Below are 19,106 nucleotides of genomic sequence, written 5' to 3'. Positions count from 1 at the left end.
ACCTGTAACCTTCTGACACCAGTCTTTTACACAGCAATTATCTCTGACTCTTTCTCTTTGCATGACTCATTTTAAGTGTCTGGCTGCCTGGATTTACTGCTGCCGCATTCAGATTAGCTAAACACATACACACAGTTCTACAGTATTTTGTTAGTTGTCAATACCCAAAGGTAATGGATGATAACAACCTGTAGTTGGAACTCAAGCCTACATTGGTGCCCTGTAATGTCTCAGAGGTCTGCTGCATTGACTGTAACACTACAATGCTACAGCAGACTACTGTAATATTACTATATAATACTATATACTTCATTGAACTACTCCTGTAAACACTGCTACTGCATGTAGAGTTACATGCAAAGACAAGACAAAACAAAGATTTATAAATGTAATTTACGGGGAAGACAAAGGTTCTCACGTCAACGGTTAAAACTGCATTCATAGATTTTTTTTAGAGCGGTAAAACTGAACCAAAATGGTCAAATTGACAGCTGAAACTCTAGGTTCCTCAGTCCTACTGACCCCTTTCAGAAGACACCGTCGTTTCATGTATCGGTAATACCAAAATATCTATCTGTGCAGCTTTAAAGTCATATTTCCTTATCATGATCCTTTTGGTTTATACTTGTATTTTAGGTTTCCTCTAGAACATGTTTACATGGTTTAATGTTCAAAATGATTGTTTTTCTTTCTCATACTCTCTGTCTGAATATACGTGGTTCCACCCTCTGTCTGTAATGCCTGTCTCTTTAAGCCCCCCCCTCCCCATCCCAAAAAGCCCAGTCTGCTCTGGGAGCAATATGGCACACCTTTGAAAAGGTATTTCTCACGCTGTGGGGGGAGATACTCAGATTATGGCGCGGTGTATTCTAGTGAGGTTGCATATGATAAAGAAAGGCGACCCAAATCTGATTGGCTTGTTGAATCCCATGTTGTGGGTCTGTACATGTAGTTCCCTTTAAAACGACTGAAAAAACATAACAGAGCAGTTCCAATGTTTTTTTTTTAATCATTATCTAAGATTAAGGTTTAAACCTTTTGATTTTAGTGCAGAGATTGACTTGTTTTTGTCTTGTTTCATCACATTCACTCCATTGTCCTAGAATGTTCTTGAAACAGGTTGATTCTGATTAGAAACCGGGTCAAATATTCCTATTGCACTGGCATACTTCTCCCTTCTTTGACTTGAGAAGTTGGAGATTTTCTGCAGTGTGTCACTGCTGCTACGACTTCTGCAGCTGAGGCGTCTGCTTCTGGTCCATGTCCATTACTCTACATCATCATCACCTTGATTATAACCACCATCATTTACATTGCACTTTCCTTAAAGACCCCAGTGAGAAAAAAAGAGGGAAAGCTTTTTGGGTTACTAAATCTCACCCCAAGGAGATGATACTTTTAAAAAAAAAAAAAAAAAATTGCCTATCTGCACTCTAAACAGCCCAAAATCCTTTCTGTAAACACGCTGTGAAATCTTGATGACTCATGCTGCACTTGGGGCGAATCATATTAATTAACACGTCTTAGCAAGTTTGAAAAGGCGTCCTGGGGAAGACGAGAACTCCAAAGTAAAAGCCACTTGTCAGAAACTGTTCTTTGGTTTCTATTTCATTGTGAGCAATTTACAAATGCATTTCTCTACTGACATACATATTTGGTAGTGTGCCAAAATCTGCAAATTGTACAGTCTCAACCATAGGGCTGGGTATCGTCCAAAAAAAATGTGTTACTGGTACAGATACCAATACCGTGACTTGGATACCGGATCCTAAACAATACTTTTTGCAATACCAATGACAACATCACACATTATAGCACAAATCTTTTTTTATATTTTCCAGCTCTGTGTAACGTAGAGTTTCTCCTGCATGTCTCTATGACGTGTAACGTCAGACAGCCAATCACAGACATTATTAGATCTTGGTAGAAGCATGCTGCATGCTGATTGGCTCACTGACTCTGAGATTTATTCCTTAGGTATTGGAATTTCTGTATTGAATGACGAGGCATTTTTCAATACTCGATACTTTAGAGGCAATTCGATCAGTGCCTAAAAAGTATTGAATTTGGTACCCAGCCCTTCTCAACCATGACTCGTGTGACAGAGATACCCTATATTTTTTGGTTCTGAACAACAACCAACAAGAGGCGGAGCGTGTTTCCCTGGCCCGGCAGAAGCTGCTGACGTGTCTGAGCCATGCTCACTGACCCAGTGGGAGCAGACCTCTGTAGCCTTAATGCAGCCTGACCCGTGATTGTTTTAGGATGACCCGCCACTAATGACTACGGCTGGATTAAAACCTCATTAGGCCTCATCGGCATTCCCGACAGCAATGTGCACGACAGCGGACACCCAAGACCTTGTCAAAAACCCGCTGTTGTGACATGTTCCCTCATAATCCACCCAAAACACAGGAACAATGTATCCTTTCTCAGCACACTCAGACGGTCAAAGGGACGATTGAGTTTTCTCTGCCGAGTCACAACAAGCAGTTAGTGCAGCTTAACTTCATCCAATTTGGCTGCTTTCTCAGCCCCAATCCAGGCGGCGGCAGCGGCGGCCCTGAAATATGGATCTTTCTCCTCCCCATTCCTAAATCTGGTTTGGCTTTATGGGCACTAAATGATGCTTCTTGTCTGTGTTTACTGCTTTAATCTGATATTTGCTTTCATCCCCTGAAGATGTCTTTTTCTAGACCTGCATGTACAGAGAAACACTACTGCAGGAAAGATATCTACACTGTGAGGAACTCTTGGACTCTCCAACAAATGGATACATTTAGTTTTCTATCGGCCCAGTTGTCTGTGTCTATGCTTATGACCTGAACTGAGGGAGTGGTTTTATCTTCTTTATGTCTTCATTTGTGACTAAATTTGCTGCAACATAAATTAAAAATAACTTATTATTTTTGTGTGAGTGATGTTTAAAAATGCAACACAGGAATCAAATGATGGATTGAACGGGGATCCAGACGCTTACGGCTAGAAATGATACAGCGTCAGCAGACAAATCTCCTTCAAGACCATAAGGTGTATTTCTTTTGTTGTCTGGGTGGCATGCTTTTACTTTTACTTCTGCTTTGAAAATCAATCAATAAGAAATAGTAAGTAGTGAAACAAAAAAATTGATTCACCCCGACACTCGTGATGATATAACCAACTGTGTGCTTGAATCTGCTTCCAACCATAGACAAAACAAGCTGTTATCTTTTTTTTTCCTGTTGCCAAGTATCTCTTGTCTTTGGTCTTGTCTGCCTTTATCTCTGTATTTAACTATTCAAAAAGTGTTGTGTGAAATGTCATACATGTCTTAATCTAAAAAGGAAGATGACTTGTCATGGACAGAAATGATATTACAACATACTATGAAGTTAAAGGCACACTGCAGCAAGTTAGTATTCAGGTTCCATAATGTTGGAGGACTCACAAGAGACAAAATTGATGCAGCGGAGAAATCTTGACTTTGAGTCCGTAGAATGGGGCAAGCTTCAAAAACACTGAATTCTGCCCTTCCCATGATGCAACTGTGTAGTGTGTTCAGACAAAGTGGGGCCAGGGGCATGTTCAATCTCAAAACAGTGTGCACCATTCTGGGTTGAACGATAGGTTTACTTGAAATGGTGAACTGTGAAACGATGTGCAACAAGCTTTCAGGTATGTTTTCTCTGGTGTGTCAGAGGTGATACCCAATCAGCAGCAGCGTGCATTTAAACTCATGGTAATAAAACAAAACGTAAATAAATTTTTGATACGTTTTGTCGGGGCTAAGATGTCTCAAACTACTGACCCTGGGGCCAGATGTGGCTTTGAATATTCTGAGATATTTGACATATTCTCACTTTCACTCTTTGGTATGGCCACAGCTCCAAAAAGACTGGATTCCACCACACTTCCCATGGTGCAACTTTCTGTTGTCTCAAATCCAACCCCAAGACCATAGTTGTGTTTTTAAAAATCTGGAGATATCCTGACTTTTAGTTATGGGTTAAGCCCTGAACATGCTTGATCCTACACTTCCCATGATGCGACTCGACCGTGTCTTTGGTCAGACCAGAATCTCAAACCTCCGGCCCAGGGCACACTCCAAAAACACTGGATTGCATCCTGCCGTAGACCAAATTTAAGACTGGTCCATGTTGCCTGGGCTGTTTCTCTAACTGCTTCAGCCTTTTAATAAATAAATAAATAAAATAAATAAAAGTTTGAAATGTCATACATGTACATGTGCATATGAGTTGTTTGTACCCTTCTACTAATTAAGTAAAGGAGTACAGAAATTAAGGATGGCTCTTGCTGACAGAGGAAGTAAATCTTCATTTCTAAAAACCATATAATTGTCAGAGATCCATGGATTTCAAGTGGCAGCGGGGATATTTCCTGAGCCACAGAGCCAGCGCACAGCATGATGAGCTACTTTCCCACACAGCTTCTTCCCCCTCCAGAGTGTGACGCAGGCTCAGGGAGCAGATCTGCCCCATTTACCCCCCTTTGGCCCCGCGGCTGTAGTAGCAATGACTCAGCTCAGCCCCGCGCCATCCGTCACTCCCTTACCCCGCCACGGGGGGCAGAGAGCTGGGCCCTGTGTTTCCACAGAGATCATGAGATCTGTGAGCAGTGTTAGTTCTACAGGCTAAAAGGTGATCATTCCAGGAAGGTGATTTTCAGAATGGAAAAAAGCACTCATTCTCAATTTCTCGGGGCTGTGAATGAAGACCAGATTTGAGCATTAATTCTAAGAAAAACCTGCCCCTCTAGCCGTCTCTGTCTCCCCCACGGATCATGCAGGCGGCGCTGTGTGACAGCCATTAATGACTGACTTGATATCATGGAGACCACGACCAGTCATCCACTCTCAGACTTTTAACATACCTGTGGGCTGAGCACGGCGGGACATTGTGTAATTGTTATGCCGGTCTGAAAGGAACTGTTTGGGAAAGCATTTGTGCATTCATTTTGCAATATTAAAAAATGTGTTAGTGACCCCGAACATATTCTCCTGTAAGCTAACTGATCCAGAAGCCAGTCACTACCGTGCTCTGCATTTGAATATCTTATGAATACATTAGACAGTTTTTTAATATCCTCTTCTCTCACTCAGCCGTCTTTCAACTGCGAGGCGATAAGCAGAGCGGAGGTAGTTCATTACATAAGCGTCTTTCTCTGCCTGCGTGCTTGCCTCATGGAGCGTAGCAGTGCTATAAACTCTATATATAAAATATTAATTACTGCCGTTTTCAAGATGCCATCGTGTATCTTAACACCAACAGCACCATCATTGTTGAGGTGCACAAGATCGCTGGCATTTTAATAGAGTTTTAAAGGTTTATAACAGGGTTTTAATTTGAACAGGAGATTACAATGTCTCCCTGAGAAAATAATAATAATAAAAAAGAATCCTTTGGGCATCCATTCAGTTCTAACAGTAGAAACAAAATGTGTGACTGTACTGTTTTGCATAACAACTGACACTATATCCTAGGTAAAAACTAATTTGACACATTATTAAAAGTATTCAGTAGTCATCATCCTACGGCTGTATAGTTTTAATTTCAAGATTCTATGTTAACGTACTTAAAATCCTGCTTTGCTCTGCTCTCCATCATATCAAGTATTTCACACGTTGACAGTGATTGATGCATTTAACACTGTACAGTACTGTGCTATTTAGTTTCTTCTTTCATCACTGCAGAGCGGAGCATTTATGGTTCAGGGGAGTCTGGTGGTTGGACTGAAGCCTTTTTAACACATCATCTCCAGCGGCCTGTGAAACAAAAGCCTGGCGACAGTTTGGCTTGGCTGGGTTGACACTAACGAGGTATGACATCATCAAGATTACTTCTACTTGATGTTGTGACTCCCATAACAGAGCAGAAAGAGGCTGCGCTTGGGATGTCCTGACTTTTAGTCCATAGCATGCACTCTAACAAATAAATTCGTAAAATAACAGAAAAAGTACTGGCAGCTCATTACCCAGACTTTAATTACAAGTAATTACAAAATTTTGTGTGTAGCTACAGTTAAAATACAATAATTTTCTGTTAGGTCTGTATCAAATGTTCTCATACAAAGCAGCTCAATTAGTAAAAAGCAACAAAAACATCATAAAAAAGCCCAAAATGTGGGGGAAAAAGCACCAAACATCGGAATAAAATGCCAACGTGGACTTCTATCACCTCCCAAAACCAACTTCCGTGGCCGACAAAAGTTGCCGGAGCACAATTTCTGCATTTTGAAATGTAAAAAAACTAAAAATACAACAGTGAATCACGTTCTACCAAACAATTTCTCTCATGCAAATGTTAATACACAAATATTTCCCAGAGTGTGGGGCCAGTTCCAAAACTTGTGAATCCTCCATTTGCCATTATGCAACCAACAGAATTGTTGGTTAGACTTGCTAAATGAAGCGTTTGTAACGCAGGCTTTCTGTTAATTGTAGCCTGAGCCGACGTAATCCTGATGACATCATCAGGGGTTATTTTCTCAGACTTGAAAAGACTCGACAAAGCCGCGCCACAGAAGACTAGCAAACAGACGTTTTATGTGTAAAATTGGTGGGATTCTCCTTTAAGGTCAATCCTAGGCAGTTAAATTGTCTTCATGGTTAAATCAAAAACCACACAGCTGAAAATAAAGTCTTCACTCAGGCTGAGAGAAACTGCTTGCATGAGTTAAGAATTGTAGGTGGGTCGCTGGATTTGAAAGCAAATGTATTATGTCTTGCTATTTCCTGGATGAATGGATTGGTTGTTTTGGTCTCAAAAATGTCTGAAAATGGTGAAAAATGTGGATCAGTGTTTCCCAAAAAGCCCAAGATGACGTCCTCAAGTGTCTTGTTTTGTCCACAACTCAAAGATATTCAGTTTACTGTCCCAGAGGAGAGAAGAAACTAGAACAATATTCACACTTACAGTTACAAGCTGGGATCAGAGAATTTGTTACTTATTTTCATAAAAAATGACTCAAACCGATAAATCGATTATCAAAATAGTTGGCGATTAATTTACAGTAATAGTTGACAAATAATCAATTCATCGATTATTCTTTGCAGCTCTACTCTATATAGTTTGATTGTGTGTGTGTGTGCGTGTGTGTGTGTGTGTGTTATCTGCCCCCAGCTACTCTCCACCTGTCTGTTGAGCTTGGCCAGATTGAGACTAGCTTGGAGCTCAGCTCTGAAGGCCATTCAACCAGTCACTGACTTTTCTTGGATTAAAAATTCCCCGTGCGCACTCGGTGCATGCTCTGTGACTCACACAGTAAAGGGTGGGGGACAATAATAAGAGCCCGGCTCTGATGAATGTAAAATTGGTGTGACAATTTTCTGGCTGTTGGGCGACAGAGCCAGCGTCTCGCCAGTGGCATTGAGACTCTGCACGGCTAGTCTATATGAACGACATTTCATTTACGGGATTGCTCTGGTGCCGCTGGAAATTCCGCCGGATGTACCTAATTTTCTGCCGGATATCCGTCCCCTCTTTCTCTGTGTTGGCGTTCTTAACTCCGGTGGGTTTGTGAGGACTATGGTTAACTGCTCCTCAGATCTCTGCAGGGTAAATCCAGACAGCTAGCTAGACTATCTGTCCAAGCTGAGTTTTCTGTTGCACGACTAAAACTACTTTTGAACGTACACGTTCCACCAAAACAAGTTCCCGAAGATATTTTGCAGAAGCACCATCATTCCGTAGTCCGGCGCTGAGCGCTGACGATTGTGATTGGTTTAAAGAAATACCAATAAACTAGAGCACGTTTTTCTCCCATCCGGGAATGCTGTGTGAACTAGCCAGACCTTCCTCCGTAACGCTGTGGAGGAAGGTCTGGCAATGCGAGATTAGGGCAGCGTGGAGGTGCAGCGTGGAGGTTCTCCCATCACAGGCTAACGTTATCATCTATGAACGAACATCTCTGGAACATGTTGATAGCCTGACAAGTCCTATTCGCCGCCAACTCTTCAGGTAGAACTGCATGAAATACCCTTGAAAAAAGTGTGTTTGAAAATAGAGTTTTAAAGAGCCTGGCAGAGGACAGAGTGGAGTGCTCGCTGCATAACAATGCCGGGCGAGGCAGAGACACCTTTAGTGACCATGCAGGGGGGGTCAAAGGCGGCTCTGTTGAAAGCAATTAGCTGGGTTTGATTTGAAGGAGACCTAGGCTGGGTCTTTCATGTTCTATAGTGCTGACAGCTCCAGAGGTGATGGGATGATTATTAATACATTTCTGTTTTCACCACTGACAGCTCAACACAGCCATCACATTTCCCCTCATTATTTCCCAGTTCAAGCACCCTACTACCATATATTCACATCAATTCTCTGGATCAACAGAGAGGTATTCAATCCAATTCTTTTAGCCTCTAGCTTTTTTTTCCTTAAGTGTAATCGTCCCATGCTGATCAAGTGATGGTGGGATGTGTTTGGCCAGAGAGGAAATGCATTAGATGTCAATAAGAGTTTCTTCTTCAGCTAATAGAATCCCTCCTTGAATTCTCCCTGCGCTCCTGCAAATAAATGTTTTTTGGTATGTGATTTGCTGAGTGCATCGCCCACACCTAACAGCACCTAACAAGTATAGGCCTGTGTGTTACTGTGAAGCCAGGAATCAGAATCACAGCAGAAGGTCAGTGGGGGGAAATTGCATTCATGCTACACTGACATGCACACACAAGGCGCACTGTGCATGATTGCCCCTCCAATGCCTCCTGACAACGAGTTCATTCCAAGCCGCAGTGGTGTTCCACGCCACTCGCTCTCGTATAATATCAAAATGCCATTCTGTAGTGTAACAGATGCAGAAATCATTGGTCGTTGATCTTTGTTACATAATTGTCAAGCCAGCAGGGACTCCGCTTATTGAAGAAGCACTCCGCTTTCCTGTGTCGTTGTCCAAATTAAGGAGCAGGGCTGGCAGCCTATCATCAGCCACTCGGAGCACACGCCCTGATTTCTACAGCTAGAATGGAGTCTGCAATCGCCATATTTAGTTTCCCTCATGTAGGGCAAGAATAGAGTCATCTCGACTCAATTGTACCGTAGCCGACATTTACATAATCATACAGCAGTAATGGTGAAGTAATGGCCCTGTTCACACTGGGCGCTGAAATGCATCTCCGGGGGATCCTTTCACAAATGGACAGGTGCACAAACTGGTGTGAGTGCACCACAAACACACTGAGAAGATGTAAGGCTATACGCTTTGGCCTTTTTCAGATTCTCACAAAAAATAGACTTACTATTTAAAGAACACTTTGAAGTCTTTTTCAACAGATGCAACATCTCAGTGCAGGAAGCAACATGAAGGAAATCTTCTATCTCTGTGAATGTCTTTTTAAAATCACAATTAAAACCGTATTCCTTTTTCAAATGAAAACCTTAAACAATCAAATGTTTTTGATGAAATAAATTTGATGAATGAAAAATAATGGTGACCAAGATATTTACTCAAGCAGTTTTAAAATAAACCTACCAGCATTATAACGACACTGTCGAAATGATCTTAAACATAACTTTGGCATTTCTGCGCTGCAATTTCTTGTTACTTATCAACCTACATTGACAAAGACATATCTGTATCAATTATATATCAATGTATCTCACAACATAGCGGCATGTTCTGGTAGATGTTGTGTATATTGAAAGGATAGCTACCTAGCTAAAGACTAGGATTGGGCATCGAGAACCTGTTTCAACTTGGAACCATTTCAATCGTCGGTTCCAAATTTAACATGCCCAAGTTTTGGTTTCCGTAGTGACTTTGCAGGCGCTTCTTGTGTTGCAGTGGCACAGTAGGCAGCGCTGTTAAGGTTGACTTTATTTTAAGTTGAAGAAGCTCGGTAAAACTGTATATCACCATTGAATCAAAAGGAAGAATCGGAGTTGGAATCAGAATTGTTAAAATCCAAACGATGCCCAACCCTTCTAAAGACAGTACAGCAAATTATCTGACAGTCTGCAAATGTTGTCAAATGATTAATATCCTCAAATCGCCCAAAAGGACAACTTTGACAGTGGGGTCCTCTAGTGGCGAGGACAGTTCAAAGTATATTTCCAGTGCTAGAAAGGGAGGAGATAATGTGAGAGACAATGCAAAAGGCTTTGGAGGCTAGAGTCAAATTCTGAGGTGCACAGGGACTCATGTAGCAAAGCCACGGCCAAACTCTTCTCCAGCTTTATTGCCAATTTCAAATGTAGGTTTCCTCTTTTCCCAGTTTCCCAATTATAACATAAAATATGAGCAATGAAGCAAATATGATCATAAGCAATCAGCTGAGATGTATTTTAATAACGCCAGGTGTGAATTGTAATTTTCTCATCTGTCTCGCAGCAAGCGGTTCATGTTTGAGAAAGGCATGGTGGTTAGCCGGACAGATTGGAAACAGCAATATGACTCAAAGGACAATGATATGGAACATAAATGAAATATACTGCAGCTTTTATTTACCACAGACATCAATCTGAGCCTCTGGATTTAAAATGCTTAAGTGTTGACATAAGAAACACAGGCCCCAGTTGTTTGTGATAAACGACCCATGGCTGCCAAATAAGAACATTTGTTGACTTATTCTGGCAATCATAATTATAGTGAGAATACACAGCAGGCCAGCATGTGTCTGCTGGATGTACGGTGAGGTGAGGCGGCGCGGTGAGACGGAGCTAAACGCTTTGAGATGCAGGCATGTTTCAGGGAGGTCGCTGGAAACAAACGACAGAAACAGAGGAAGAGCTCTGCGAGCTTGTAAATAAACCTTGGGTTTCGTTCACAGACCGTTTCCCATCTGAACCCACTTAATCTGAGTAAATCCCCGAGAACTGCCTGGCTGCATGACGCACAGCCTGATATCCTCATCCTTAATTGCTGAATCTCCAGAGATCTGCACAATGCATTGCCCAGACCGTCTGATGAAGTCATAAAAACACACCATTCTTGCCCATATCCCTTTTGATGCTGAGCTGTGTTATAATGATGCTATGTAGCTCCGGCTCAGCACATGGACTGCCACAGAGAATACACTGCGGAACAAACAGACACGGGCCAGATGAGAAATGAAAGCACTGGTAGTTGTTATAATGTACACCTTGGCTTTGTCTTTTCAAATACATGACCCGGCAAAGCAGAGATACGCGTTTGCATACACAGTGGCTTTATCATTTATCTTAATAAAACAAAGACTGTGGAGTGAAAAGGCACAGCGGCGATTACGGCGAGAGCCCGGCGCGGTGACTGTGGATATTTACAGAAGCTGCTAAGCAGCCAAACAGCCTTCTACCTCTTTGCTTCCCTTAAATGTCAAAGCACAGCCTGAGGGCCCTGCGCTGCAATCTGAAAGCCTGATTGGACATCTAAGCTCTGCGGGATTGATAAGTGAGATAATTCACAAAATGCACTGTGCTGCGGCACACCGGGGTCAGAATCCTGAGGCACTGCTATTGTTTTGAGGTTTCAACCCCTATAGTCACATTTATCTGTGGCGTCACACAGAGGCAGCTGCTCCTAACACTGCTCTCCTTCCCCTTATTATCGGCAGATACATCTAATCTTTGGCATCCGGAAAAAGAACTATTCAAATTTCACATTGAATTAAATGCTGCCATTTTGCAGAATGTGGGGTCATATGATCGCTGAGGGCTGGCATCATAAACATCCATTTATTATAGAAATACCTCTGTCATCAGGGTGATGATCATATTAATCAGTGCTCATATGCCCTTTAATCACAGTCCTGGGCAGGCTCCATCCCGGGGAAATCATATCCACGGCCCCTCCAGCCGCCTCTGGACTCTAGTCCAACACACTGCTGATTGCAGTTACAGATCCAGACCAGGACTGCAGCTCTCCAAGACACCATGCAGTTAAATAAGATCTGAGACTGATACTAGTCAGACAAGCACTGAGAATGACCCCGCTCAGACTGCTGTGGACAGTTGTGTAAGGAGCACAATGTACTCCCATGCTGAGCACCTTGACTCTGTCAACAAGTGTCTGCCAGATGAAGTGACAGCCACACATTTCAAGATTGTTTTTTTCAGCACTGGGCTGGAGTTTTCATATTTCATTTTGCAAGAGGACAGAAAACAAACCCGCCGCACAGAAAGTGGGATAAATCAGCAAGAGTGCAAACACATCTCATTCAGGGGGGAAAGGAAACCGCTTGGAGACTACAACAACCAGAAACGCCAAGCTCTTAACCCCACTGACCCCTCAGTACAGACTCACACTGTGCGGTCAAGCTTTGTTCAAACCTACAAAACATTACTTTAAATTCTAGTGGAGATCCCAAATTTTCCAAAGATATCAAATATGTTAAGCTAAATATTGGAGAAAAAAAGTGTATAAAATGATAATCAAGACATCTAGAATAGTTCCATTTCATCAAACAGTAAAGCCAAGGCTGGATTACCAACCAGGCAAAGTGGGCAACTAGCCCAGGTGCTTAATATTTAGGTGATAGTGTGTTAAAATAGTGCACAATACTAGTGCAAATTAATAAAAAAATACAAACCGCAAACAAGATGCCATATATGGAACAATCAGTAATTTAATCCATTAGTTGAGAGGAACAATTGGTACAAATGTGTTATTCACAGTGACTCCTGCTGTCATTCTGATGTCTCTATAATAAAGGTAATAATGCTTAGGTCACATTCACACAGGTATACAGGTTTTAACTAGTCTGACTAGTACAGAACTCTGAACACTTAGTTTGAGTCAACCGAGTGCATGTGCAGGAATGGAAACGCTGCATAGCCAGAGTAAATGCACCTGGTGATAAGGGATAAGACCGGAACGCCCAGCTGACTCAGCAGCAGCCTGTAATCAAGGGGACGACCTGATGCTGGCAACCGTGCTCGTGATGAGTAACCCCCCCACCCTCCCAGCCAGACACTGCAGACAGGCCTCCAGCCAGACGGCATGTGGGAGAAGAAGGAAAAAGAAAAAAGATTGCACAAAAGCCTGCTTAGTGGCTGACTGTAGTTTTGGGGATTGGCTTTTTTGTGTCTGTCATCAGCGGTGAGCTTTTCTATCACTCATCTGTCTGCTATGAGCTCACTTGATGTCTTCTTTATGTGCAGACAAAAAGCAAAATGACAGGACGTGAAGGGAACCAGACGGCAGCGCACGCACGCTTACGACTGGGCGTGTCGCTTTGCATTCGACAAAGACACATGGCAAAGACATTTGTCCTGGAGGAACACTTTCCAGTGACGATGGCTCGAGTGTATCACTGTGTAGAAAGTGTTGAGCCTGTCAGTTATTGACCTCCCTCTTTATGTTCTGTTAATCTATGGAAGCAGCTAACGGATTAAGATTAATGACTGCTAAGCACAGACAGACACAAGCAGTGATTCAATCTCTGTGGGATTTATGGATATTGTGTGATTTAAAAAAAAAAAAAAAAATAAATATATATATATATATATATATATATATATATATATATATCATGCTTTCGAAACAATTTCAGAGTTGATTTGCCACAACTTGCTGCTTTTAACAATCTGTTTAGATCAAATTTATAACTATTATTTGCTATCATGTGTCACGTAAAAGCTGTTTGCGGTGCTAAAGAGCAGCAGAGTCTAACAAGAGCTGATTATTCCCAGACTCGGGACAACACAGCCTGCCCTCTAAGCCTCCCAACAGTTTTCAACTGAAACTGTGCTGAGTGATTGGCGGCTCGTAGAGACAAAGCCAGCTCTCAGGTTCCCCGGCTGAACTCGGCACGAATCGGCCCCCGGCTCCCTCTCCCCTACAAAGGCACGTCCACTGTCCTTTGTCCCACCTACGCCCCTCCACCACCACCACCGAGCACAGAGTCAGATTCACTGCATGGAGAGACGCCCAGCAATGCTGTAACACCTGCTAGATAAACAACAGGGCTCCCACAGAAAGCAGAGGCACAAATCCTCTTTCCCATTCTTTTCTGGGGGAAGAGGATAATAATGATGCCAGGCTTCAGGAATGACCAGAGTGCCACTGTGCCTGGCACAGAGGGAGATATCCAATCAGAGGAGGCAGAGGTAGCACACTCTCCAGGCACACAAGCAGACCTAGTCTTGCATTGCCAGACCTTCCTCGACAGCGCTGCGGAGGAGGGTCTGGCTAGTCCACACAGCATTCCTGGATGGGAGAAAACCGTGCTCTGGTTTATTGGCATTTCTTTAAACCAATCACAATCGTCTTGGGCGGGGCTAAGCACCAGACAGAGCCACGGTGTCTCTCCAAAATAGTCTCAGGAAGGAACTTGTTTTGGTGGAACATGTGGACGTTCAAAAGTAGTTTTAGTCGTGCAACAGAAAACTCAGATTGGACAGATAGTCTAGCTAGCTGTCTGGATTTACCCTGCAGAGATCTGAGGAGGAGTTAACCATAGTCCTCACAAATCCACCGGAGGTTAGAACGCCAACACAAAGAGAGAGGAAGGGGACGGACATCCAGCGGAATTTCCAGCGGCACCTGAAGTGAAACATCGTTGAATTAGACTAAAGCAGAACAGAATCCCTTGCAGACTATTTCAGTTAGGGTTGTGACTTTCACTGTTGCTCTCTGCCCCTGTGCATTAAACCCACATCTGACAGCAACAAGTTCACACACCACACCGTGAGCTGTCCGAGGGTCTGGAAAATGTAGGAGATCACTTACTCAAGGCAGGCTTGAGGAAAAACTGTGAACATCCAAAAAAATGAGTTCCAATGTCTCATGGTAGAAAATATTCAGTGATGTATTGGACTTTAGAGCTTGAGTATATGAGCATGGCAGTTTCCTTTTAAAGCTTATGTTTAAATTCATGTCTTTAGGAAACAGCTTCTTTGAATATTTTAGTTATTTTCTGTTATTGGCTGTCTGGCAGTATGTGTGAACAAAGCTTCCCTCTCCAGTAGTCTGAGCCCTGGCTCACTATCATTATAATGATGTCATTATTGCGAGATAATTAGCCTTGAAAATGTATCTTGGGAAACAATCTCATAGTTTCTCCTTTCTCCATCCGACAAAGTGTCTCTGTTTCACTGCCAACTATATATTGGACTTGATAATAACTCTTTTCTTCTTTGGCTGCTTACAGAAAATTTACTTCACAATATCCACCGTGATCACTTTGCCTTGGTGCGGGTAATAGGAATAACAGACTAGTCTAATGAGATGTCAGAGATCATCAGTGAAGCTGGGGAGAAAATAACAGTGATATTGAGAAGGATTTCAAAAACACTACTATGGCCTGAGCAACATAATACACCCAGCGCTCAAGGTGGCACTTTGTGGCATTAAGCAATCCAGAAAGGTAGTTTTTGTAACAGCTCTATTAGCAGTTTAATGTTTTCTCATTGTTGCCTGTTTCATGGCTTTGTGGTGAGCGTATGGAGAGCTGCTTTAAAGGACAGAAGCAGGGAACATAAAAGCAGCCCGCTGAGCAGATGAATCGCTCTCCCTGCTGGGTAAGAAAGAAGCCTTTGGAAAGAACTGTACCTTCTTGAAGTCGGCAGACTGATTAAAGTTTGCAGATTGGTCAGACAGAAAGAAAAAAAAGCTCAATCTGTACTTAACTGTGTTTTTTCTTTAGCTGGGAATCATATTTCTATTTTCTTCAAGAGGGGAAAAGAAGCAGGTGCAGCTGTCAAAGTGGTGCTTTACAGAGAAGACTGAAAAAGCTTTTTCTTAATTCCCCCCCCATAAACGTTATGTGGTCCTATTTTGCAGTTTCAGAAAACAATTCCACCACTGACCAGGAAAAACCTGGTCTAAAGTCAGTGGCGCTAGTCTAAAGTCAGTAGCGCGTTATTCAGATGCTATTTTAGGGGCGCATGCTTGGCCATAATGTAGCGTGTGCACAACGCGCATACACTTCTCTCATCTACAGCAGTTCCCATTTTTGAAAACCATACATAATTACAAAGAAATATATTACTGAAAATGCGCTTCATGTGTTTGGATAGATCAGGAGGCACTTTACAGTACAGTCCTCAAAAAGTCCCAGCATTCTTTGTGGCTTGTTGTGTTTTACACAACATTTCCATGAATCATGGATGTGTTGATGACATAAATGAGGAAATATTAGAGGACTTAAGGAGACGTGATGTTGAACTACGGCGGGATCTGGTCCGGGAGTAATGCGCGATGCGGTCCTGATGGATCGGGTGGACGGAGATGGAGTGGGGGGAGGAGGAAGGGGCACAACAGGAGCAGGTGGTGCGTTTGGAGGCCCACGCTCCATGGCTGCAGAATCCTCTCAAGAGTTGAGGAGATGCGCCCGAGAGGCCGCAGCAACATCGCCACCCGGCTAAGACGGGCATTTATTACTTTGCCGCATCCGCCATGGAACAAGCGCGCCTGCACTTAAAGGGAATGTGAGATGACGCTGATTGGTTATTTTCACGTTACGCCCAAACCACACCTAGCTACTCCAGACCAACCCATTTTAGATTTGCGTCGGGCGCAAGACTCATTTATCCCGCCGGTATCATAGCAACAGCGCCCGAAATCGGCCCACGAAGCTACTGTCGTTTGGCGTTTGATACTTGCGTTTCAGATCGTTAAAATAGGGCCCATAGTGTTGTCTCCTTAAATGGCCTGGCCTAACACAACTGCCATTTGTCACACAGGGACAATTAAAAAAGCCTGTCCTTTTGTAAATCCGTCTGAATTGCCTTAATCCATTATTAAACTCAAGAATACTTGGTGGGACCATTCATATCTATACAACCAGGCTGCCTACAGCCTGCAGAGAGCTGTGTGGATTCAGGCTCAGAAAGCAGCAGCAGGGGGTGGGGGGGTTGCTGGTTGTTTGTGATGCAGATTCCCTACTAGAAGAGGACCACCAGCAGTGTGGAGCACTAACAGGCACAAACACACTCATACTGTATGTTGGTTTGTCAGTACATCAGGCTGATAGTGCTTTCCATTTGTACTCGCAGTCGGAATTTACAAGGTCAAGTTGGAAACAGCCCCCCCCCCCCCAACACACACACACACACACACACACACTCACTCACTCACACACTCACATACACACGCACGTGTAGACATTATATGGAATGTAGAAGAAACCACAGTGTTTCTTATTGTTTTTTAATAAAAATGGAACCCTGACCTCACTAACCCACCCTGACCTTACTTTTCCAAAATAATTTCATCTTAACTTTAAGCCCCTCAAATATGTTGAAAGCTGTTTTACTGCCATCTGACAAAACTTGCAATTTCTGGAAAAAGGAGTTTTTAAAGGATAAGACACAAAAATGTCAAAGTTTCACATGATTCTTACGAGTTAATGGCGGTGAGTATACGCAGACGGTTTCTCTCCTAACTAAGTCCAAATAGGATAACAGCCCCATGTGAAATTGGGCCAAAGCAGCTTAAAGTTGCGTACCAAAGTGAGTAACAAAGGGCTCACAAATTGAGAGATGAAGCCCAACATCCTGATTAAGCCCGGCAAGGTTTCACATCATTGCCAGCTTTTGTGTATTGGTTGCAGGATTTGCCACTACTGTAATTGGTGATTTCTGTCTGATAGGCGGCGAGGGAGACAAGGCTTACGACTTGGTGGGAGGGCCTGGGCAAGAGGTTGCTTTTCAGGGTGCTGAGCTTCTCCCAAAACCCCATCCCAATTACCCCGGGAACAATGACAGACACTGGCTTTTGCCTCTTTGTGTCAGACGTCCGGTGTGTTTACTTAGCGTATCTCCAATCCACTTTGTCACCAGTTAATTGGACAGCGGTGAGTTATTCTAATGCAAATGTCAAACACGTTCACACAATTTAAAGCAAGCTACCTTCAGTTATCCTGAGGTGACAAAATAACAAAAAGCAAGCTGGCAGCGAAGTCTTCCCTTCCTGCAGCACGCCATGCATATGCTTTCAGTGTGTATGTGTGTGTGTGTGTGTGTGTGTGTGTGGTGGGGGGGCATTGACTTTACAGTATGCACTTGCCTCCAGTGGCTGTTGGAGGCTGCACACTCGGACTTCCAGAGTAAATCCATCTTGTGTTATCAACTGGGATTTAATTCCAGTCAGAAAGCTGAGGATGTTATCTGTAACATGTCAGATTAACAAGCCCATTCAGCTGAAATACAGCCAGTCAATGCATTAAGTCACAGAATCTGGCAAGCTACATGTAATTGGATTTTGCATAGTAGACAAAATCAAGTAACGTCATGACATTAATAAATGATTATCTCTCTTCGTGACCACTAGAGGAGTGTTTATTTTTTATAAAAATCCAAACCTGCTGAAAACACAGGGCTCCCCAGCAGGCCTCTAACTGCATCTCTCATCTAAACGTCTACTTGCCAAAGTATACCGGTCTTAACACATTGTGACATACTTTTTGGCAATGGACGGCGAGTCACCAGCGTGATAGGGAGATGATTTGGGAGGAATTTACAAATTTAATTAGCTGGGTCTCCAAGGATGCAAGCTCTTCCAAGTTTCATTTCGATGTAATCTTTCTTCGGAGGATACGTTTCCGCACACAGCTCTCAGAGACCAACGGCTCCCCTCAGTCTCAACCCTCGACAACATGCAGTAGACACTGGCTGCTCACTTCCACAAAGTGTAATGGAAGAAAATCACTGAAAATAACACCCAGCATTAAAATAGAGCCCACATATTGTATAATATCATTTGGTGCATATTTGGAACAGCTGAATAGGTTTTTTTCCTTCCATCCACTGTTGAAGCGAGCACCTACCAGTGCCCCGGCAGCTCCTTTATATGATGCACATGTACAAAACAGCGGGGGGTCGATCCCAGTGACGGAAGAAGTATTCAGATCCCTTACTTAAGTAAAAGTACTAATGCCACACTGTAAATATACTCTGTTACAGGTAAAAGTCCTGCATTGAAAATGTTACTTAAAAGGTGCTGTAGGTAGGGTTGTGAAGATCCAGGACTCAGCCAAAAAATTTGAATATCGACAACTTCTCAGTCCCTCCCCCCTTTCTGCTAAAGCCCAAAGCGGTCTCCTAAGCCCCTCCCCCCAAAAGGGAGAATGAATGCGTGTGCATGAGCAGTGATTGACTGATGGTAAATGTAATTTTTTTCTCTAAGAAAAAGGAGCCTCTGCCAATAACAAAATACAACAATACAGATGTTTCCACCGATCCTATTTTTACAGATTA

General features: G+C 42.9%; 1 protein-coding gene across 5 annotated transcripts in view; it reads right to left on the bottom strand.

Annotated features, from left to right (window-relative positions):
- epha7 (eph receptor A7) overlaps window positions 1-19,106 on the bottom strand; it is a 99,445-nt gene that overhangs the window by 25,717 nt on the left and 54,622 nt on the right. The gene's annotated exons all lie outside the window — the stretch shown is intronic.

This window comes from Perca fluviatilis, chromosome 18 (genome assembly GCF_010015445.1).
Source record: "Perca fluviatilis chromosome 18, GENO_Pfluv_1.0, whole genome shotgun sequence".
In the NCBI taxonomy this organism is placed as follows: Eukaryota; Metazoa; Chordata; class Actinopteri; order Perciformes; family Percidae; genus Perca; species Perca fluviatilis.
The sequence above is the reverse complement of the archived record's forward strand: the minus strand, read 5'-3'. Positions and strand labels throughout refer to the sequence as shown.